The sequence below is a fragment of the Antechinus flavipes genome, chromosome 2, assembly GCF_016432865.1.
Source record: "Antechinus flavipes isolate AdamAnt ecotype Samford, QLD, Australia chromosome 2, AdamAnt_v2, whole genome shotgun sequence".
Classification (NCBI taxonomy): Eukaryota; Metazoa; Chordata; class Mammalia; order Dasyuromorphia; family Dasyuridae; genus Antechinus; species Antechinus flavipes.
In genome coordinates this window covers 48,101,764-48,126,123 of record NC_067399.1, presented here as the reverse complement: position 1 = coordinate 48,126,123, position 24,360 = coordinate 48,101,764, and positions in this window count along the sequence as shown.

The window sequence follows — 24,360 nt, the reverse complement described above, 5'->3', positions numbered from 1 at the left end:
AATCAGAATCTTGTGGTTTTGAGAAAACTACAAACTTAATAGCTGATTTGGCACAAATTAATTGGGGTCAATGACTTGACTTGACCAAATCACTATTGGCCTGCTTAATAGGCTAATTCAATATTAAAGAACACATCCTGTAGGAGAAGTTTTCTGTTATTTTTGAACATGGGATGTATGACAAGAGAGGAAACATATTTACATATTTAGGGGAAACATATAGTATGTTTCATTCTATCAGAAAGATTGTAACTTGGAAGGGAATGGACCAATTCATTCTCTGAAGGAAGAGACTGAGCCAAACTAACAAGTATAAAGCGTCTCCCCTTTCTATGCTCAGGGTTCTCTCTTCCTGAAGAGGAGTAGAGCCTACTTCTGGCCAAAAAGGTTAAGATAATTCCTTAAAATTCTTTAATAAATTTTCCTTGATATCTGATTTTCAGTATCAAGAGTGTATGTCTAACATCTTTTTCCACATATTTATATTGTCTTCCAAGAGCACTGTCCTTCTTGTCCCTCACGTAGGACCCTCTAATTCCCCACTTTAGTGAGATGTCACAATGGATAGAGTACTGGATTTGGTGTCAACATCTCAGATCAAATCCAATCTTAAGCACCTGATCATTGTGTGATCCTGAGCAAATCACTTTCTACTTGCTTCAGTTTTCCACTCTGCAAAGTGACAATAGTAATAACATCTACCTACCAGGGTTTTTGTGAGGATAAAATGAAATAGTATTTGTAAAATGCTTTGCAAATCTTAAAGCCCACTATAAATTCTAACTACTATCACTGGCTATCCCCCCTGTCTGGCATTTTCTACCTCCTATTCTTTACCTCCTAGCTTCTCTGAAGTATCTGCAAGGACACTTCCGCACTTCTAGTTCCCCTTCTGCAAGAAGATTTTTCCTAGTCTCTCTTAATGTCAATGCTTTCCCTATGAGATGATCTCCAATTTATCTTGTATATAAATCTTTGTACATAGTTGTTTACATGTTGTTTCATTCCATTAGATTTCAAACTTCTTGAGGGCAGGGACTGTTTTGGTTTTGTTTTCTTTATATTCGCGGGGCTTAGTGCAATACTGGGAACATAGAAGGACTTTGATAAATATTTCTTGACCTTACTCGACTCTCCCAGAAAACTACAAAATCCCTGTGATTTAAAGTATGGCTCTGAATAGGACAGGACTCCAGTTAGAAGTGATTGGGTTTGTTCCCTTCAGGGCTGCTCTGTCAGGATGTCTCTGCTGGGATTCTTAAAGCCAGCAGCTCTGAGACATTGTCACTCAAAGGAAAGAACATTGGTGGTCAGAACATCTATGTTGAAATTTGTCTTTGAGGCTTACTAACTGTGATGTTGGGCCAGTCACTTAGTTTCTCTCAGTCTCATGTTCCTCATTTTTAAGATGAAGAGGTTGCTTGGACTAGATCCCCTTTGTCTTCAGATGTATGATGAAGTGAGGTTGCTGTTCTCAGTAAATATCAGCAATCACTTTTCTCCATCAATGATCTATTCTGTGGGTTTCCTTTTTCACTTCCAGCAAGTAGTGGTTGGTCATTTCATTATCAGCTTGTCATTTTCTTATTGCTCATTTTATCTGATTCACTGCTTTCCCTCTTCTTTGGATGCTGGGGAATATGGAGATGAAGAAGAACTCATTTCCCATCAGCTTTCTGCCACTCAGGTCTTTCTTAACCAATTACTCTATGCAATTTGGTTTTGTTCCACTAGATGGTACTCAATTCTTTCCCCAGGGGACCATCTCTTTAAACAACCCAATAGGACAAATCTCTGAAAATAATTTTCTAAAGAGCACCCTCCCCCACTTTCCCCATTTATATTTTCTTTATTCTTAAGCCTTCTTTTGTACACTGCTCCAAATCTTACATGGTAAATTTCTTGTCAGGGACAGGATACAGTTTGGGGTACCTGCAGTGCCTGTCATAGAGATCAAATAATTACTTGTTGACTTGAGTCATATTTTCAGGTAAGTCTTTCCTCTTCAAATCCAACTAGATTTTTTTCCTGAATTATCTCTCTATCCCTCATTTTATCTCAGAACAGTTGGATTACATTATTCAATTTAACTAGTTCTGCTTATAGAAAGGAGGGAGATCAGTATCAATTTGACCCAATTCAGAAACTCAGTCAGGAACTCAGAAAGGCAATGATTTATAGGTCCTTTTACCTTCATGAGAAACACCACTTACAGCAATGAATCCCCTCTCTATTCCCCTATGTTGAGGCAGCTAAGTGTAGGTAGTATATTTCCCTAAAGTCAGGAAGTCCTGACTCTGGCCTCTACATAGTTGTATGACCCTACGCAGAAACTAAGTTCTGTATGTCTCAGTTTCTTCATCTAAAAAATGGGGATAATAATAGTGCTTCCTTCCCAAGGTGGTTGTGAGGAGCAAATAAAATAATATTTGTAAAATATTTTATAAACCTGAAGGTGTCATATTAATGAAGTGCAAATGATGAAATTAGTGATGGTGAAGAGGTATGAGAATTAGGGTGGGAAATCCCCTCTCGTCAGTGCAGATCCAATATGAAAGAATTAGCAAAACCTGAAATCTATGTGGCAAAAGGGATTTTTATTGTTCACTAAAAAGAAAGTTTTCTTAGCGGACAAAACTCCTCATTAGGAATTTGGCAATGAGAAGTCAGCTTTGCTAGGAAGACAGACTTCTTAGTGGCCAGATTCTGTCAGGAAGGCAACAAAGGTTAACACTGAGAAGAGAATGTCCCCATAGTGGGCAAAAGTCCTGGCAGGCAGCTTTGCCAAAAAGAGAGCTTCCTTGGCAGAGCATAATCTTGCTTAGAACTTCTGCAAAGAGTCAGAGTTCAGAGTTGTCTTTTATTAGAAGTCTGAGGCTTGGGCTTCAATGCTCCAGGCCTCGATTTCCAGTGGAAAATAAATTATTTATTTTGGAGTTTTGAGCCACTCAATAGGACTATCAGAGATCTCTAACTGAATGAGACTATTTAACTTGGGGAAAGTGTTGTGTGGGAAAGATATGCTTTTCCCAGGGGAAAGTCTGAGACCCCGATTCACTCTTCTTTTACATCTTAAAGGGGACATAGTTTCAGGGTTCACCCCATCAATATGAATGCAATTATTACTATTTGTTGTTGTTGTTGTTATTGCTACTATCATTTGGAAAAGGACAAGGGGAATGAACATCATTAAGATGAAGAGAATAATAAGACCAGAAAATTGAATCTACATAGTACAATAGAAGCTAGATATATGAGGATTATTCCCCTAGAGAAAAAAAAGTGAGATAGTTTAATAATACCATTGAGCTGGTTCAGTTTAAGGAAAACTATCAGCATAATTGACCTTATCAATAAAAACCAACAGAAATCATATGATTATCCCAATAGATACAGAAAAAGTATTTAAGAAAATACAATACCTGTTCCTAATTAAAAAAAAAAAAACACTAGAAAGCATAGGAATAAATGGAGTTTTCTTCAAAATGATAAGTAGCATCTATCTAAAATCATCAGCAAAACATATATAATGGGGATAAGGTTAAAACATTCTCAGTAAGATCAGGATGAAATAAGAATATCACCACTATTATTTAGTATTGTACTAGAAATGTTAGCTTTAGCAATAAAAGAAGAAAAAGAAATTGAAGGAATTAGAGTAGGCAATGTGAAAAATAAAACTATGACTCTTTGCAGATTAAAAAATTAACATTAAATTTTTTTAAAATGGTGTAAACAATTAGATTGCAGCCAAAATTAAAAGGGAAGCAGAAAACTGGAAAACAATTTTTGCAGACTATTTCTGATAAAGGCCTCATTTCTAAAATTTATAGAGAACTGACTCAAATTTCTAAAAATACAAATCATTCCCCAATTGATAAATGACCAAAGGATATGAACAATTTCCAGATGAAGAAATTAAAGCCATCTCTAGTCATATGAAAAATCCTTTAAATCATTATTGTTTAGAGAAATACAAATGAAGAGAATTCTGAGGTACCACTTCATACCTCTCAGATTGGCTAAGATGAGAGAAAAAGATGGTGATAAATGTTTGAGGGAAGATAGGAAAACTGGGACACTATTGTATTCTTGGTGAAGTTGCGAAATGATCCAATCATTTTAGAGAGCAATTTGGAACTATGCTTAAAGGGGTATAAAACTGTGCATACCCTTTGATCCAGCAGTGTCATTATTGAATCTGTATCCCAAAGAGACCATAAAAGAGGGAAAAGAACTTACATATGCTAAAATGTTTGTAGCAACTCTTTTTGTAGTGACAAGGAAATGGAAACTGAATGGATGCCCATCAGTGGGGAATGGCTATATAAGTTATGGTATATGAATGTAATGGAATATTATTGTTCCATAAAAAATGATGAGCAGACTAATCAGCAGACTGGTTTCTGAAAAACCTAGAAAGACTTATATGAATTGATGCTGAGTGAAGTGAGCAGAAACTAGAGAACACTATACATGGTAACAACAAGATTATGTGATGATCAATTATGATAGACTTAGCTCTTCTCAGCAACGCAATGATCCAAGACAATTCTAATAGACTTGAGATGGAAAATACCATCTACATCCAAAGAGGGAACAATGGAAACCAAATGAGTATTGAAATGTAGTATTTTCAGCTTTTATTTTTGGTTTTCTTTTTCTTTTTTGCATTTTTTCCCCTTTCGGTTTGGATTTTCCTTGTACGACATGATAAATATGAAAGCAATATACATATTTAATCTATATCAGGTTGCTTAAAATTAAGAGGTAAGAGAGGAATGTACTTGGAGAAGGGGAAAAGGAGAAGTGGAGTGGTTCAAATTATCTGCCATTAAAAAAAAAAAGGGCAAGAAAAAGCTTTTACAGTGAAGGGGAAGAGGGCGAAGAGAGGGAGAGTGAGTGAATCTTACTCTCATCACAATTAGTTCAAATAGGAAATAACATACATACTTAATAGGGGTAAAGAAATCTATCTAACCATGTAAGAAAATAGGAAGAAAATGGGATTTGAGAAGGGTTATAAAAGAAGATGCATATTAAGAGAGGGAGTGGTCAATAACCTATATCAGATTGCTTGCTATTTGGGGAAGGGGGAGGTAAAAAAGGGAGGGAGAAAAAATTTGGAACACAAAATCTTACAAAAAGAAATGTTGAAAACTATCTTTACATGTAGAAAAAGAAAATACTATTGAGAAAAAAAAGTCAACTTAAGTGTCTACATGGGATTCTTCTTCTCTTCCCACAGATAAATGGCATGTATTTTGTATGTATCTTATATATAATTTTATACATACATATAATGCAACTGCTTGAGGGGCTATATCATTTTTGTCCTTATATTGCCCAGGCCTAGCATAGTATCTGGCATATATATATATATATATATGACATTTAATAAATGCTTATTGATTGATTCATATATTAGCTCCTCTACCATTTCCTTTCACAGTGACCTATATTTGTAAACATTTAAGCACTAAGAAAATATGAGCTATAAATTAGAATTAGAAAAAAAAATTGACACTTTTCGGGGACAATAAAAGAGGTTACATTATCCTATTACAGTTAACACCTCTTGTAAACCTTTCCCTCTGCTCCCTTGGTTCATTATTCAATTGTTTTGCAGTGGTATCTGATTTTTGGTGACCCCATTTGAAGTTTTCTCAGCCAAGTTACTAGAGTAGTTTGCTATTTTCTTCTCTAGGTCATTTTATAATTGAGGAAACTGAGGCAAACTGAGTCACACCAGCCAGTAGGTATTTGAGACTAAATTTGAAGTCAGAAACTTGTTTAGACTTGTTTAAATATCACAAGGATGCCTTTCCACAGGAAATGACCTTTCCTATGAAAAACTAAGCATGTGAAATTGCTAGTGTCCTAGCTGGAGGTGGGGGTGAAAGGTACAATAAATAGAATATTGGGCTTGGAATCAGGGAAAAAAACATCTTCAGCTTAAATCCTGCCTCAAATATTTATTTGTCACTAAACATTTATTAAATGTCTATTATGTACCAGGCACTGTGCTAAGTGCTGGGGATACAAAGAAAGGCAAAAAATAGACCCTACCCACAATCTACAGAGGGAGACAATATGCACAAAACTATGCACAAACAAAAGGTATATAGGGTAAATTGTAGAGAATCAATAGGGAAAACACTACAATTAAGGGGAGGGGGACACTAGAATGATTAGCTTTGCAATCTCAGCAAATCATGTTACTTTTGTGCTTTAGTTTTCTATAAAAGGTGATTGGACTCGGTTCCCCTTTCAGGTCCACTTTCTTTTGCCCTTATCTTTTCATGTTCTTCCATGAAAGTCAAAACTGGGATGTGAGAAAGAATGGTCTGTCATGAGCAAAAAAGTAATTGATATTGAACTGGCCTTCAAGTAGTAATAATAATGATATTAATAATAGTTAGCATTTATATAGTACCTTAAGATTTGCAAAGTGTCGTACATTTATAAACTCATTTGCTCCTTATAATAATCCTATCAGATAGGTGTTATTTTTATTCATTTTTTCCAATGAGGAAACTGAAACTAATAAAAGTTAAATGACTTGTCGAGGTTCAGATAACTAGTAAGTGATGTGGCAATAAAGGCACCAGAAATGATAAAATGAAACAGAAATGTGAAGTAAATTTGGGAGAGGATAATGGTTAGTGACATGGAACAACCATGACAATATATCCATCATAGATTACAGAGATTTGACATTTACTCACATGGAATAGATGATAGGCTCAATCCAACCACAACTAAGCAAGGCAGAGTCAGGTTATTAAGCAACTTGCTTTGGGGGGGAAGGGAGCAATGACTTTTATAGCTCAGAGGGAATGAAGCAGTGGGGGAGGGCAGGATCTAAGAATAACAAGGATATATATTGAAATGCTGAGATGGTCTTAAAGACAGTCTGGGAAAACAAAAATTCCCATCATAGTTAATGGTAGGAACAGGATGGGCTTGTTTTAGCAATTCCTGAGAATAAACTGGTCTAGCCCAAAATGTGATTTAGAGTTCCCATTTGTAAGTATCTGAGGAAGAATTTGAATTTAAGTTTTCTTTATTCTAAAGGCCCATGCTCTATCTACCACAATATTCAGTTGTCTACATATATAAAGTTATAGTAAGAGTAAATAGTATAAAGTTAAATGCAACATTATTATATAATTTTTAAATGATTTAAAAGTAACATAGTTAGGAACTATGGAAAACAGTGATTTAAATTTTTTTAAATGGATTTTTGCTGACCATTAGGAACTGAGAATGGATAGGCTCTTGAAATTTCAGAGATCAAACTCCAGTTACTATAGAAACTTGTTCTCACAGTATTAAAAATAAATCGCTCATTGCACTTAGTTTTGAAAGGAAAATTTGAAAGCACTAATTCTATCCCCTTTATTTTATAAATGAGGAAGCTGAAGATTAGAGGATACAAGTGACTTAATTTAGAACATCATATTGTATTATTTCAGTGTTTATAATTGCCCAATGCTTAGTATTGCTTGTATTTGAGAACCTTCCAGTAAGACCAAAAAAGTGTGTGTGTGTGTGTGTGTATGTGTGTCTATATGTGTGTATATGTGTAAAGTAGATTAGATTCTTTTCCTTGGAATCAAAATGAATCAAATTGTTTTTGAATTTGAGATTTAAAAAGATCTTTCCTAATTTATATCCTACCTGGATCCTTTCTTGTGAAACACAGTGTGAAAAGTGACAACTTAAATGGTGTCTTTGAAAGGTGGTACTTTTGACTGTAGTTTTCAGATAGGAAACTGACACTTATAATTGCTTTATGCTCCCATGACAAAAATTATTAAATACTAGCACATTCTTGGGCATTGTAACTGTCCTAGATTCCATGGCTATTGTTAGCTAGAAAAGAAACTTTGTCACCTATAATTTCATTCCACTTTGGTGAAATACATAAGTTAGATTCCTCTATTTAAAATGCATAAAACAACTTACACACACACACACACACACACACACACACACACACACACACACACAAAGTCCATAGATCTAGAAACTATTTCCTAATAGATTTAAATATGATATGATTTAGAGATAGGACTTTAAAGACCATCTATTCTGAACTCGGAATCTTATTGATGAGTGATTTGAGAAACAGAAATAACTCACAGCTAGCTAAAAGGTAGTAGAAGGAGAATTCAAACCCTGGTCTTGTGGATTCCAAACCCAAGGTTTTTTCCACTGAACCCATGGGCAAAAAGGACAGGAATTCAAACAAGTAAGGTATGTAGATGGACACTCTTTTTGTAAGTCTTCTTAATAAGAAGATAGACTATTTTTCTAAGCACCCTTCTTGATTTTGCCCCTTATGGACTTGTGTCCCACCCTTCAACAATGCAGATGTGCACCCACAGTAAGAGGGAAGTGCTTTGTCAGTATGAGAATTATTTTATCCAATGTGTTTCCTAACACAAGATGGAACAATAAGGGGAAAAATGAGGAGAAATAAAAAGGCCAGTTGCTGAGACCATTTTCAATGAATCACCTCCCAATGTCATTATCCATCTCTAGTCAGGAAAAGCTTTAGTTTTCTCATTGCCAAGAACAACACAGAGCAGGAAGAAACAAATTACAGTTCTGTTTGTGTTTTGAGTCTTGACTGCTTGATTTACAGACCTTGATCCAGTGATTTGAGATAAAAGAAAATACCCAGAGTCCCAAACCTGAACTTTCCTGGGGGTCTCATGTCCATTACTCAAAGTTAGCAAAATATTAATGAAACAAAAAAAAAATAAACTGGGGTATAGGCTTGTCAGGAAGTATCCTTAAACCTACAGTAAAACAGAATCTCCCCCAAGTTCTCTTTCTTTAATCCCTTCAACTTCTTCCTTATTTTCAGGAACTTTGTTGCTGCTGCCTATACTTTGCTCTATATCCCACAGGTTGGGGGTAATTTACAGCTAAATAATCAGTATTAAAAAACAAACAAACACAGCAAACAAAAACACTTTCAACCTCTTTCCCTCCCCTTTCACATTTTTTTTCCACTTAGCTCATGGTCACTGGCCATCAGCTACCCTTGACATGGCCTTGTTAGCAATCTTTCTTTTGCCCATCATCCTTTGCTTATCTAAGTAACATTGGATGGTGGCCAGTAAAAAATACACTGCAATTTCTTTAACTATCTTATGTAATCTTGTACTTAATTTTTGATCTTCCAAAGACAGATAAAAAGATTTAATTAAAGATCCTCAGTGAATAAAACATAGTCAAGAGAAGATTGGGAGCCAGTTAGATAGCACAGTGGATAGAGCATCTGACCTTGGAGTCAGGAGACCTGAATTCAAATGTGACCTCAGATATTTGATACCTACTGTTAAAAATAACACTCTTGTTGCTGAAAATCAAGGAAAATTTATTAAAGAAGAATTTTAAGGAATTGTCTTAATGTTTCTGGCCAGAAGCGGGGTCCCACTCCTCTTGGAGAAGAGGGAGCACTGAGTACAGAAATGGGGGAACCTTTATACTTGCTCAGGTAACACAACTCCTCCCTTCAGAAATTGGATTGGTCTGTTTTATCCGGGTTATAGTATTTCTGATGTGCTCACTACATGTTCCCCCTTAATATGTATAAAGCATGTTCCCCCCTCCTCGACCCCCCTTCGCCCTCCCTCCCCCATCATGCAAACCAGGTTCAAAAATGACAGAAAACTCCACCTCTGGGATGTGTTGTTTAATATTCAGTTAGCCTATTAAGCAGGCTTAGTATTGATTTGGTCAAGTCAGGTCATTGCTCCCAACTAATTTGGCTATTATCTTAAGTTTGTGGTTTTCTCAAAACCACAAGACTCTTTCTGATCGGCTGAATCCAACTGTGCTTTCCTAGCCCCCCAATTTCTTATTTGTTCAAGGCTTCTATTGATCACTTAATTGTTCTGTGAATCCTAATCTTCCTTAACCTCTCACATTCTGAAAACCTCTTGCTCAGTGGTACCCACTATCTCAATCTCACACTACCTCAAAGCTTGTAACACTGTAGAAAACCAACCATTCAGCATTTTTCATACCTACTACCTGGGTGACTCTGGGCAAATCATTTAACCTCCGTTGCTTTGCCAATAAGAAAAACATTTTTGAAGTTCTTACAAAAATATATCTTTTCCCCCTTTTGAGTGGCCTGTGACCAAGTCAATTTGAGAAAAAATGCTCCCATGTGTTCTCATGCTGCCATATTTGACAGTAGCTCCTTGATATTGCTGCATCTGTTTCCCTATGACCATAGAACAAAAATAAACAAAGAAAAAACTCTAAAAGAACAGATCTTCTAAGTGAACCTAGGAAAACTCAACCAATAGCCATAATGGAACAGATGAACTTTTGTGAGTGGATATTCTTTTAGACAGTTATTCCTCTCCTTCTTCATGGGTGTTGATTCAGTTCTGATTATATACTTTTATTTAATAACTTTTAAAAAAATGTTTTACCAGAAAATTGGAGCTAAGTGACTTGTGTAGGGTCATACAACTAGGAAATATTAAATGTCTGAGGTTGCATTTGAATTCAATGAAATTGAATTGAATATTGACTCCAGTACTTTATCCACTGTGTCATCTAGCTGCCCCATCTTCTAGGGATTTTAAAACTCAACTGCACATTTTCTGAGAATTTACTCCAGAATCGTACTTTTAGCCATAGGACACCTAAAAAGCCAGGATAGGTTTAGGCTGACTTGGGATTTAGACTCTTCTTTGAGGCATCCCAGAATGACGCCTATCAAACTAATTCCAAGCCAGAGACTACATTAACACTGGCCTTGGCATCAGCTCACTGAAGCTCTTTGGACAAAAATGTCCCAGCTGTAATTGAATATCTGAAGCAATGTGGGTTTAGTTGAAGACAGACGTTATAGTACATATAGCTAATAATTATTTTCCAGCTTATTGTCTATTTTTTTTTAATCTTGTGTCCCATAGCCAGTTGATTTTGTGCCTTTAAGCTGACCTTCCTTGGAGTATGGATAGAGACTAATTTGCTAAGATGTGTTATATATTGCAAAGGGTATGAATGTCCTGGAACAAGAAAGGAGATCCAAAAAAACCCAAACCCCGTGAGAATGTGGGATGTGTGCATAAATGGAACAGGCTCCCTTCTTAAAATCCCTTCTCTTTGCTCTATTCTAAGACAGCTCAAACAATAGGTTTGTGTTTCTTTACAATTTGCTTTGACAGTTTCCTGGTGCAAAATCCATTTCTTATACAAAACTCATAAAATAAGCCCACAAAGGATTAACCAATGTAAATAAATACTCTCAGTTTCACACACAATCACTTTGTATCTAGGCACAAGTTATCATGGTTTATTAATACTGGTTGGGAAGATTTTTCTGACTCAGTAACAAAGAGAACATTTTTGTACTAACTAATGTAAACAAAAGGTTATATGTTGCAAGTATCAACTTCTTAAAATAGAAGTTCCTTGAGGGCAGGGACTCTGTTATTTAGTTTTATATATGTTGTAACAAGTAGAGAACCTAGGGCAGGTATCTATAACAAGGTTACCAACTTTGGATGTGGTAACACACAGTTGAAATCCCTATAACTGAGGAGGCTAAGGGAGGGGGGATCTCCTAAGCTTATAAATCATTGGGTGAATTATTGGATCATAAGCCAATGAGATGAAGGCACTAAATCACTAAAAAATTGGTGAGCCCCTGAGAGTAGAGAGTCATCAGGCTGTGTAAGGAAGAGCAAACTGGTCCATGTTGGAAACTGATCAAACAGGCTTTCCAGCTTGGGTAAGAGAGGAAGACTAAGCCTCAGACAAACATCTCTGGTCCCCAAATAAATAAACAAAACATTCCTGGGTGGGGTATTACATAGCACAGTTATCTGTGATTGCAGTTAATAGGGGGAGGGGATAAAGGAATTCGAAAGTCCTCAGCTGCAAATCTCTCTCCTATCCCTTTTCCTCCTGTCCTTTTGGCTCATAATAACAACAGTGGAGGGGAAATTTATGGATTCAAGGAAGAATCCAAAAGACACTCCTTTCTCTCTCAAATAAGTCAGTAGCAACACTAGAGTAGAAGAAGAGTGCCTTCAGATAATAAATTTCTCTCATGACTTTTATTTCTTCTGGTTATTACCTTGGTTAGCTTAAAAAGTGGTCACAGGCTCCACAAGATTTGGGAGTTCCCTGAAAAGCCTGCTTATCTGTAACTGGTTTCCCACCTAGTATCTGTTTTCTTCAAGGGGCTGTGGATAAGTACTGCGTTAATACAGATTGTATTGACCCCCAAATCTACTCTACACAAATAAAGATTAGCAGTTGGTGAAAGAATGGACAGAAATAGCAGGGGAAAGGTGAACTCCTGTGGGGACACTGTATGCCAGGGGTAGCTCCATTTTTTTTGCATTAACTCCTTTTACATACAGTGCAGCAGAGTGGGTAAGTTAAGAACCGCTACCTTCTTCTCACCAGTTGTCTATAAGGTTAACAGGTGTCATGTCACAAAATTCGTCCTCTGAGATCAGCTTTTTTATTTTTGGACACCTTGTTTAAAGCTGCTGCCCTGTCAGCAAGAGCCTCTTTTTGTATTGTGCATATATAAACTACATTTGACACTTGTTGTCTTGGAGAGGGGGATATAATGAAGGGAGGAAAAAAAAAATTGGAACTCAAAATCTTTTTTTTTTAAATTTTATTTAATAATTACTTTATATTGACAGAATCCATGCCAGGGTAATTTTTTTACATCATTATCCCTTGCACTCGTTTCTGTTCCGATTTTTCCCCTCCCTCCCTCCACCCCCTCCCCTAGATGGCAAGCAGTTTTGTATATGGAACTCAAAATCTTACAAAAGGAATGTTGAAAACTATCTTTTCATGTATTTGGAAAAATAAAATTTCAGTTTCTAAATGCTATTCCTAAAGTATGGATTCCCAAACTGAATGTATGATATTTAGAAAGTTTCAAGAGACATAATTTCTGGATGATTTAATCATTTTATTAATAAGGCTAGCATTTTTATTAATGAAAGAATGGTTATTTGACCATCTCTCAAACCAAAGACTTGTGATGGCAGTGGGGTTCACAATTTATATACCTTTTGAAGAGTCACTGTTCCAAAGGGTGGCGCTCAACTTTGATTGGGTAACAATTAATATTATAACCAGAAGCTAGGCTATATTACAATGAGGGTCTGATGATACATTATTTGGATCATCCAATCTTCGTCTTATCAATTTCCATATCACTTGTGTGTGGAAAGGTGAAGAACTTACAGACTGAGCACATATTGATCAGAGACTGTTAACTAAAGTAGACCAGGCCTATAGGCCCCAGTCAAGAGATTTTAGATGAGACCTGGACTGCATTCCATTGTCCAAAGAAGCAATTAAGTGGCTGAAGTTGTATATCACCTTTTTTACTGCATTCCACTGACCAAATAGGAGGATAAAGGTTTATGTAACCAATCATAGCCTGTAAAGGGTGGGATTTGGGGGGGTTCTTTGTCTGAAATGTATAAAAGTTGTAAGCATCTTCAAGTGAATGACTCTCCTCCTGTGGGTATCTTTGCTGTCCTTTCAGGCCCACAGGCCAGGACAGTCCGCTTCTCGAGATTCTAATAAATTCTTTCTGTACATCATTTGGAGTGACTCCTGAGTAGTCAGTTTGGGTAGGTGCAATTGCCCCAAACACCTGTCTAACAAAAGGGAGAATCAACACTTCCAGACATGTCTGAGCAAATACAACAAGCAGGTAATCACCTACTAGCCTAAACTTAGAAATTATTTTACTGTTTTTGATTAGATCTTGGCCTGAGTACATCTTTGAGAGAGATTTCCCACACAGGTTGATTTCAGGATAAGAAAGTAGAAATGGGGGAAAAATCTTGGTTCTAATATAATAACTAGTTTTTAAATAGAAGAGAAAAATAATCATTTCTCACAGTAGAGTACCTCATACATGGTCTGAATAGGATGAAATACAGAGCTATTTGTTATTTCCTTTTCAGGGGACATTATGCGCTCTTTTTTCCTAAATATTTTATTTTTTTCCAATTACATGTAAAAAATGTTTACATTCACTTTAAAAAAATTTGAGTTTCAAATTCTCTCTCTGTTTTCTTCCCCTACTCCTTCAGTAAGAAGGCAAGCAATTTGATATAAGTTATACTTATGCAATCATACAAAATATATTTCCATATTAGTCATATTGTGGAAAAAATAGAACAAAAAAAAGCCCAAGAAAAATAATATTTTTAAAAGTTTGCTTTGAGGTGCATTCAGACCTATTCAGTTCTTTCTCTGGAGGTGGATAGTATTTTTCATTATGAGTCTTTCACAATTGACTTGAATCATTGTATAGCTGAGAAAAGCTGAGTCATTTACATTTGATCATCACATAATATTGCTTTTACTGTGTATAATGTTCTCCTGGTTCTGCTCATTTCACTTTGCACTATGTTCCTTTTAATGCAGCCAGAAATCTCATTAGTATTTTAGTCATGGAGCACAGATTTAGAGCTTAAAGATCATCAAAAGTAACCTTCTCATTTTACAAATGAGGTCTATAGAGATTAAATGATATGCATGTAATATATGTCAGAACTTGAGTTCAAACCAGCACCCTCTGACCACATATCCAGTGTTTATTTTACTATCCCAGAGGTTCACAAACTTTATTCATTCACTGAGATACTAGAATCTTAGTAATTTTTTCCTGGTACCCGTAGGCCAAGAGAAATATCTAACTAACATTTATTAGTAGCTAAATCCAAACAACTTAATATTTTCACCTTAATAATTTAGTAACTATTTGGAAAAAAATAACATACATTCATTGAAAGAAAATAATAATTTACCATTCTCCAGTTGATAAATGGTCAAAGGATATGAACAGACAATTTTCAGATGAAAATTTCTAGTCATTTCTAGTCATAAGAAAAGATGCTCTAAATTGATCAGAGAAATGCAATTAAGACAACTCTGAGATACCACTACACACCTCTCAGATTGGCTAAGATGACAGGAAAAGATAATGATGAATGTTGGCAAGGATGTGGGAAAATTGGGACACTGGTACATTATTGGTGGAATTGTGAATGGTTCCAGCCATTCTGGAGAGCAACTTGGAACTATGCTTGAAAGGTTATCAAACTGTGCATATCCTTTGACCCAGCAGTGTTTCTACTGGACTAATATCCTGAAGATATCTAAAAGGAAGGAAGGGGACCCACATGTGCAAAAAATGTTTGTGGTAGTCCTTTTTATAGTGGTAGGAAACTGGAAACTGAGTGGCTACCCATCAATTGGAGAATGGCTGAATAAATTATGGTATATGAATGTTATGGAATATTATTTTTCTGTAAGAAACCATCAGCAGGATGATTTTAGCCCTGGAGAGACTTACATGAACTGATGCTAAGTGAAATGAGCAGAACCAGGAGATCATTGTACACGGCAACAAGAAGATTGTAAGATGATCAATTCTGATGAATGTAGATCTTGTTGACAATGAGATGATTCAGGCTAGTTCCAATGATCTTGTGATGAAGAAAGCCATCTATACTCAGAGAGAGGATAGTGGAAACTGAGTGTGCCTCACAACATAGCATTTTCATTTTTTTGTTGTTGTTGTTGCTGTTTGCTTGAATTTTATTTTCTTTCTCATTTTTTTCCTTTTTGATCTTATTCTTCTTGTGAAGCAAGATAATTATATGAATACAGATATTTACATTGGATTTACATATATTTTTACTATGTTTAATATATATTGGATTACTTGTCATCTAGGAGAGGGGGTGGAGGGAAGGGGGGGAAATTGGAACACAAGGTTTTGCAAGGGTCAATGTTGAAAAAATTGTCCTTGCATATGTTTTGAAAATAAAAAGCTTCAAATAAAAAATAATATTTTGATTTCATTTTTTGATAATCACAATTACTAATAGGATATGTGTACAAATTGAGAATTGTAAACTCAGATCTAGGAATCAGACTAGACACTGCCACCTTATTTCTGCATTGATTTTTCCATGTACTTAAAAAAAAATTATCACACTAACTGCTAAAAACCCAGCTTCAAAAAGATAACACTGAAACAACCAAGTTAGAGAAGTTATTGGGGCAGCCAAAAAAAGTACAAGTAAACAGAAACACATCTTAAACCTTTGAGAAAATAATATCACTGTGTTTCTCTCAAATACCTAAGATAGCCCAAGATGTCCTTGTGAGTTTAATAGAGTACCCTGGATCTCTGTCACAGTTTGGAAACCATAGTACTGTATCATATTACCATGTTACAATGTTGACTCATACTGAATTTGTAGTTCACTGAAACACATCAAGTTTTGGTGGTGGTGTTTTTTTCCAAATGAACTACTATTTGGTCCTACTTTCCTCACATCATAGGTATGATATTGATTTGTTTAAATTCAAGAATAAATTTTTATATATTAAATTTACTTTTATAAAATTTAGCCTACCATTTTAACTTGTCAGAATCTTTTGTGCTTCCCAAATGATATCCAGTGTGTTAATGATCCCTCCTAATTTTATGTCATCCACAAATTTGATAAACATGTCATCTGTGGCTTTATTTTAACAAAATCAATTGTTTTTAATTGTAAGTGTATTTTAATCAGTAGAAACCTTCCTACTCTCTCTCCTACTCAAGCCTTCACTATTGAGATATAAAGAAAAACAAAACCCCTGCAATAAACATTTATAGTTAAAAAACACACTTCCACGTTCCAAAAATATATATATATGTCACATTTGATACCCTTTAAGTCTTTCACCTATTTATTAGGAAGTGGGTAACATATTTAATCATTGGTGCTCTGGAATCCTGATTAGTCATTATATTGATCCAAGTTTTTAATTCTTTCAAAGTTTTTTTTTTTTTGTCTTTACAATATTGTTATTATTGTGTAATTATATAAATTTTTTTCCTGTTTTTTTTTTTTATTTCACTCTGCATAAGTTCATATAAGTCTTCCTAGGTTTCTGAAATCATTCCTTTCATCATTTCTTACAACACAATATTCCATCATATTTATATGCCATCATTTGTTCAGCCATTCTCCAGTTAATGGGTAGTCCTTCATATTCTCATCCTTTGCTGCCTCAAAAAGGAGTTACAGATATTTTTGTATATACTTAGTTGAGGGTTTTTTTTTTTTTTTAATTTAGGATTAATTCATCTCTTAATTTTTGTTGTGCTTGTTCAGTTGTGTCCTGTGTCTGATTCTTCCATATTGTCCATGGGTTTGCCATGTCCATGGAGTGGTTTGCCATTTCTTCCTCGAGTATGTTAATAAAAATAGAGATTAAGTAACAAAACTGTTTGACCTCAGGTCTTCCTGACTCTAGATCCAATGCTCTTTCCACAGTTACTTTACTAATCCTTCATCTAGCCTACCTCTATTTTCTCTTTTCCCTTTTCCTTTTTCCCATTCTTCCTTTTCCCTCTTATTTTCATGTTTAGAAATGAATTTCCTGAATTAAAACTCTTTGTGTATGTATATGTGTATATATATATATATTTTTTTTTTCCCCCTTATTTGATCATTCAGATAAGAGTGAGATTAAAGTGTCAATCTTTCTCTACCTTCCTCCTTTTTTTGGGGGGGGGGGTGGTAAGGCAAGTAGGATTAAATGACTTGCCCAGGGTCACCCAGCTAGGCAGTGTTAAGTGTCTGAAGCCAAATTTAAACTCAGGTCCTCCTGACTTCAGGACTGGTGCTCTATCCACTACATCACCTCACTGCCCCCCTCCTCATTTTTAAATGTCTACTTGTGTACCCTGGTTATGTGAGATTTCCCTCAATCATTTTTTTCCTTTATTATTCTTTTCCTTCCTCTCTTTCCATTCTTCTCTTAAGATCATCAAGACATAACAGGACCAGTCCCAGGATCTGTGTAAAATCTAATTAGTTTAATTAGACTTTCTCTATGACCTCAGTGATGATAGTTTTGTCCTTATACAAATAAACTATCCTTTTTTAATCAATTATGATTCTTCATTTATGTTCACCTTTTTATTTTCTCTTGACTCCTGTGTTTGAACTTCAAAGTTTCTATGCAGCTCTAGTCATTTCATCAGGAATGCTAAGAAATCCTCTTTTTCATTAAATGTTCATTTTCCCCCTGTAGTAAATTTTGTTGGGTGAATTATTATCAGCTGTAAGCTTTTATCTTTTGCTTTCTAGAATATGGTACTCTAAGTTCCTTTATGGTGGTGGCTGTTAAGTAATGTGTGATCGTGTGGTTCTTTAATCTTTCCAGATGGTTGTGATATTTTTTCTTTGCTTTGTGAGCCATGAATTTTGACTATCATGTTCCTGGATATTTTAGTTTGGTATTTCTTTGTGGAAGCAAATAGTTGATTCTTTCTGTTTCTATTTTGCTTTTTGGTTGAAGACATCTGGGCACTTTTAAGATTTCTTGAAATAGAATGTCTGGGCTCTTTTTTTTGGTCATGGCATTCAAGCAGTTTAACGATACTTTCTTATCGAATCTTTCACTTTTTTCCCATTTTATTGGATTGCTTAATCCATTCACATTAAAAGTTATGAATTAGATTTGTATTTTCCTCTATTTCCAATTTATTTTACATTATAATCCTCCCACTTCTGCTGAAAACAGAGTTTATATTCTTATCTTTATTTTGTTGTTGTTCAGTTGCAGCTCAATCTTTGTGATTCTGTAGACCTTATTGTCTATAGGATTTCTTGGCAAAGATACTGGAGTGATTTGCCATTTCCTTTTCCAGTGGATTAAAGCAAACAGAGATTAAAATGACTTGCTCAGTCACATAGCTAGCAAGTGTCTGGGGCTGGATTTGAACTAATTCTGAGTCATCTAACTGCATTTTCATTTACTTTATTTTAATCTTTTAATCTTTTTTTTTTTTAAAGGTGGTCTTGTTCCCACTAACTCTCTTCTTTCCATTATGATCCTCTCCTCTTGTTACCCCTTTCCCTTTGGGATTTTGTTTATTAATTCCTCTGCTCTCCAGCTTTCATCTTGTTATATAATTCTCTCCCTCCCACTCTCCCACCTTTTTCCTCCCCTTCAACAAGTCAAATTCATTTTTTTTTTTGTTTCTGCTTTACAAAAAAAGTATTTTTCTCATGTTATTGGTTATCTTTCTGCCAGTTTTAGCCCTTTATTCTCTGATAATTATCTAGTCTCTCTTTTCTCTATGTTCCTAATATAATCAAAGCTTTTAAATTTTCTCCTCTAGGTTGTTTCTGCTATTATCTTTTAGGATTTTCCCCATTTCACACCCAGAACAATACTAATTATTGCAGGTGTCGGATGGAATATTGCCCTATAGAAAAAACTCTTCTCACTATATTCCTAATAATGTAGCCCACCACTCCCCAGGTTATCTTCAAACTCACCTCCCTCAATTTGCCTCAAATTTTTCTCTTTGGATTTATGCTTTCCCACTTCCCCAGGTACCATTTGTTCCCAGGGGTTCTAGCTCCACCCTCTGATAGAGGATAAGTAGCATTTTTAAAGATTCAATCCCACAAGCCACACCCAGTGTAAGATCCTTATCTCCCTTTATAGGGTATTAACCAATAGGAATAATATTCATCATTAGAACCCCTTTCCACCATCAAAGTAAGGCTCTTTCCTTTTCTTCTTCTCTTTCTTTCTTTCTTTTTAGGTAGTTGGAGTTAAGTGACTTGTCCAGGGTCACGCAGCTAGGAAGTGTTAAGTGTCTGAGATTAGATTTGAGCTCAACTCCTCCTGACTTCCGGGCTGGTGCTCTATCCTCCATGCCATCTAACTGCAAAAAAAAAAAACCACAAAAAAAAAACAAAAAGAAAGATTGTTCAATCTTTTCCCCCCTCCTTTTCATCTACTTCCCTGTATACGCTTCACTTTTTGAGACCATAGAAATTATTTTATTGTTTTTGGTAGCCTTTGATTTCATCTGGCATATCATACATTCCTCCCTTGATCCCCTCTTCCTAGTTCATATACCTTTTCATGTTGTAAAATAGTCCCACAAAAACAAGCAATAACAACAAATACTGATTTACTTGAAGGGAGGATGTTATTAGATTATTTCCATAATGTCCCACATCTGCCTCTTCCTTGTTACTGTTGTGCTACAGTTTTATTGTCCTGCCTCAGTTTCCTTAATTGTCCTGCCTTAGTTTCCCTGCATTGTTCTGCCTCAGTTTCTTGAATTGTTCTGCCTCAGTCCCACTGGTTGCAACATTATCCCCCCTCCTTCCTACTCATTAAGATTTAGGGCTGGCTATTTTAAGATTATAAACTGTAAAAATTTAATCCACATAAGGAGAAAGACCTAGCTTAGATATCTTGACTGCCGACCTTCCCAATTTATTAGAATGTCTGGTGCCTCCCTCGATTCTGCCATTGTTCTTCTTAATCCTAAATTATCAAGAATTTATGGTCCTACCTCCCAACCTGTCAGAACTGGATTGATGGTCCCTTCTTGAAGATTCCCACTCACCAAAGTTTGGACTCCACCTCCCTGCCTTGAACTCTATCCTGACAGCTTAAGAGCCACATGTATATAGATTTCATGGGAACCTCACATTGGCTGCTGGATGCTTTGAGACATCAGCCCTGAAGGCAACATGCCCCCAGCTCAATCTCTCCTTCTAAAATAAAATATTAAAAACTTTCTAATCTCTATCTTGCCTTACTTTGGCATTACATTACCTCTCACAGATTTTTTTTTCTTGATTAATCTCCTTGTGTCTCTTATTGTTTCTCTTTTGTCATTTTGTTTCTGTTGCTATCCTTGTCTGTTGCAATTATTCATTCTTCCTGCATTTCTGTTATTTAGGGTGTTTAAGAAGGAAATAATCTCTTCCGTTCTGGTTTTCTCTCTAAAAGTTTTTATTAAGGAACATTTATCTTTTTTTCATGTATAGTCAAAGTCAGATTAGCAGGGTAGATCACACTGGATTGCATTCTGAGCGCCATTGCTCTAGAAAGCACATTATTCCATTCCTTCTAGTTTTCTACTGTGTAGAGAATAGGGTTAGTTTATTCAAATGTCCTTTCCCTTGTATCTGAAGGTCTTTTTCTTAATGGCTCATTGATCTTTTTTCTAAATTGAATTGTTAAATTTAACCATTGTATGTCCTGAAGTTTGCAGTATTAGGTTGTTTTCCACCCCACTCTCTTACCATCTCTGAATCTTTTCCATTGAAATTTCATTATCTATGTTCAAAAATTCTAGACAATTCTTTTCCATTATTTCCTTCACTATGGTATAAGATTTTTTTTCCCTCCTGTCATGTTCTTCTGGAAGATCTGTGATCCTTTGATTGTTGCTGATGTGTTTAGGGTACAATACCAAATATTGAGATTGATGTTTACATGCCAAATGCTGGTAATAGAGTACAGCTTCTAGGGAAAACATAGCAATAATTTTAAGGTCCTCTGACCTTAGAGTGCTTCTGTTCTAACAATCTGTCAATGATTCTAAGTCTTCTGGCTTTAGAATCAGTGATCCTGAGGTCCCCCTGACCTTAGAGTGCTGTTGTTTTAACAATCTGTCCACCAATGATTTTTAAAAATTTTTGGCCTAGGGATATAATGATATTTCTTCCCTGAGACATTAGGGGAGAAATATTAGGGATCCTAAGGCCTTCTGTTCTTAGAATGCTGTTGTTCTAACAATCTGTCTGTCAATGATTCCAAAGTCTTCTTGCCTTAGAATAGTCCTACAAACATTACTGTCAGATAGTTAATCTCTTGGTCAATGAAAACCCAGTTCCTGAGACAATAGTGAATAGACAACCCCTCAAATCTACCTGTAAGCTCTGGTCTAACTGTTTCATAAATCTATTTTCGTGTTCTTCTTTGTTAAATTCTTTTGGAATTTAGCCCGGTCCAATTGGCATTACAATTACAATAAACTTTGCTCCTTGACATGGAGATGGGTTCTGACCTGCAAATTCTTTTGAGATACCTTGTGACATCAGTCTGTGACCCCCAGTCTTTTGGGGTCTCCCTTCTGAACCTCAACACTGGAGTTTAATCATGTGAAAAATTCACAATGGCTAGCCTCTTTGGCAGAAGGTAGATTTATTTAGGAAAAGAGGTTACAAATAAAATGAAGAGATACAATTGACATCAGGAATGGTCCATATGAAATAGATTTGGGAGAACATATAGTTAGCAATGGGAAAGACAAATTACCTAGTGGAATTCACAATTAACTAAAGGAATGGGAATACACCATGAGGTGGGAGTATGCCATTTGATGTGATTCGAGGACCAAAATGATGTGAGTGATGTAGACACCAGATGATGGCAGGTACCAAAAGTTAGGATTTGGTCGTGTGAAAAATTCACAATGGCCATTCTCCTTGGGAAAAGGTAGATTTATTTAGGGGAATAAATTACAGACAAAATGAAAGAATACAATAGATATCAGGAATGTTAAATATGAAATGGGGTGGGAGTGCATATGAGACAAGTTCCTCAGTGAAATTCACAATTATCCACTAGAAAGGGAGCATCTCAAAAGGCTGAGGTGGCAGACTAAATCCTGAAAGGGACTTAGTAACCTAAAAGAGAAAGCAAAGTTAGGGAAGATAATGTGCAGCATGGGAGTGGGGTAAGGAGGCAGAGTGGTGTGCTGGACTGACTCAAAGGAAGGCAGCAGCATGGGATAACCCAGAAATAGATTTTACAGGGAAAACTTAACCTCAGGGACATGATTGGGATTCCTGACAGGGCAAGGGCAGTTCAAGAATTGTACAGAGAGTAGGTCTGAAGGGTTTGACATAATTTGGATTTCAGACTGAATGGCCTCCCCAGAGGCTGGGACCATGGCGCTAAACTGATCTCTATCAATGCCTTCTGTGTGCTTGCCTCAGGGATCAATTCTTTAGTTTCTCTCTCAGTTCAACACACCATTCAGGACCTTATCACATTGACTGGCAAGCTAAATCCACAGAGGAGTTTAGAATCTAAAAAGAGTTAGTTAGCTATAAGACACCATGAGTCATGGCAGGGAGGGGGAATGAGGTAAGGAGAAAGATACCATCAAGCAAAACACTGCCATGGTGAGATTAACCCAGAGGGGTTCAGCAAAGATGGCTTGGGCCATGGAAAGATTTATTGGGGAAATTTGACCTTAGGGGTTTGACATTACTGGGATTTCTGACTGGACACAGCAAGATGGGATTCCTCACCACCTCCACAGAGGATGGGATTATAAGGTTAAACTGATCCCCATCAGTGTCCCTTCCCTGCTTGCTTCAGAGAGTAATTTTATCAATTATCCAGGCTATCTCTGCCAATCCCACCTAATAACCATGGACCTTAACATTTCTATGTATTCTGTTTTTGAGATCAATAAGTTTGGATTGCATATTGAGCATATTTTCTCTTAATATTATTGTTCTTTGCTTTTTTTCTTCTAGATTATTTTTCACTTCTGTGTATTTATATTCCAAACTATTGTTCTCTCTTTTGTGTTTTTCATGAGGATTACAATTGCAGATTCAAGTTTTTTCTCTTCTGCCCATAATGATTTTTTTTTTTTTTTTGCTGTTTAGACTATACAATATTGCTGTTAATGGGTATAGTGTTCTCTTGGTTCTACAAATAAGATATTTTTTAAACGCAAGTCTGCCTCACTACAAGTCCTCTACCTGGTTGAGTACTGGATCATGTAAAGAAGTGAACAGGGGTAGGAGCAGTTGAACTTTACTAGTTCTAGTGGCGTTTTGGAGAAAGGTCAGTTACTTATCAGGTAAGGATTTAACTAGGTAAAAGTGGCTTGGCTACCTGTGCAGATATTATAATCTCCATTCAAAACACAAACACTTCAGAACTCACTTGCTAGCTTTCTCCTTGTTTATACATTCTCTCTCTGTGTTTCTCTCCAAAATTGAAAGCAGAATTGAATTATTTTCACTAATATTTCACAAATTTGAAAGCAAAATTGAAACACCTTGGCTACTCTGGCTCACTGCCTTCCCATGTGCTCAATCTTTGAAAGCTAGTCTATGTTCCAGGGCAGAAAAGAAATAAATAAAAACTGCCTCATTGGAACTACAAATCCCAGAATTCATGTCACTTTCATGACATTTTCCAACCTCTCCCAGGACATAGAGAAAATAACCTGACCCTTAAAAATACAAATTCTTTTCTATTCATTGCACAAAATTCAATTCTGACTCCACCCTGACTCCACCCCTATAAATCTGATCACCTGGTTACACAATGATTTATTTGTCTTATTTCTTTAAAACAGTAATAGTTAGTTTTGATAATTATCACTTTATAATTCAATTTGAGATCTAAGAGTTCAAATACTTCTTGCTTCCTACATACATACTCTTTCTCTCTGTCTCGCTATCTCTC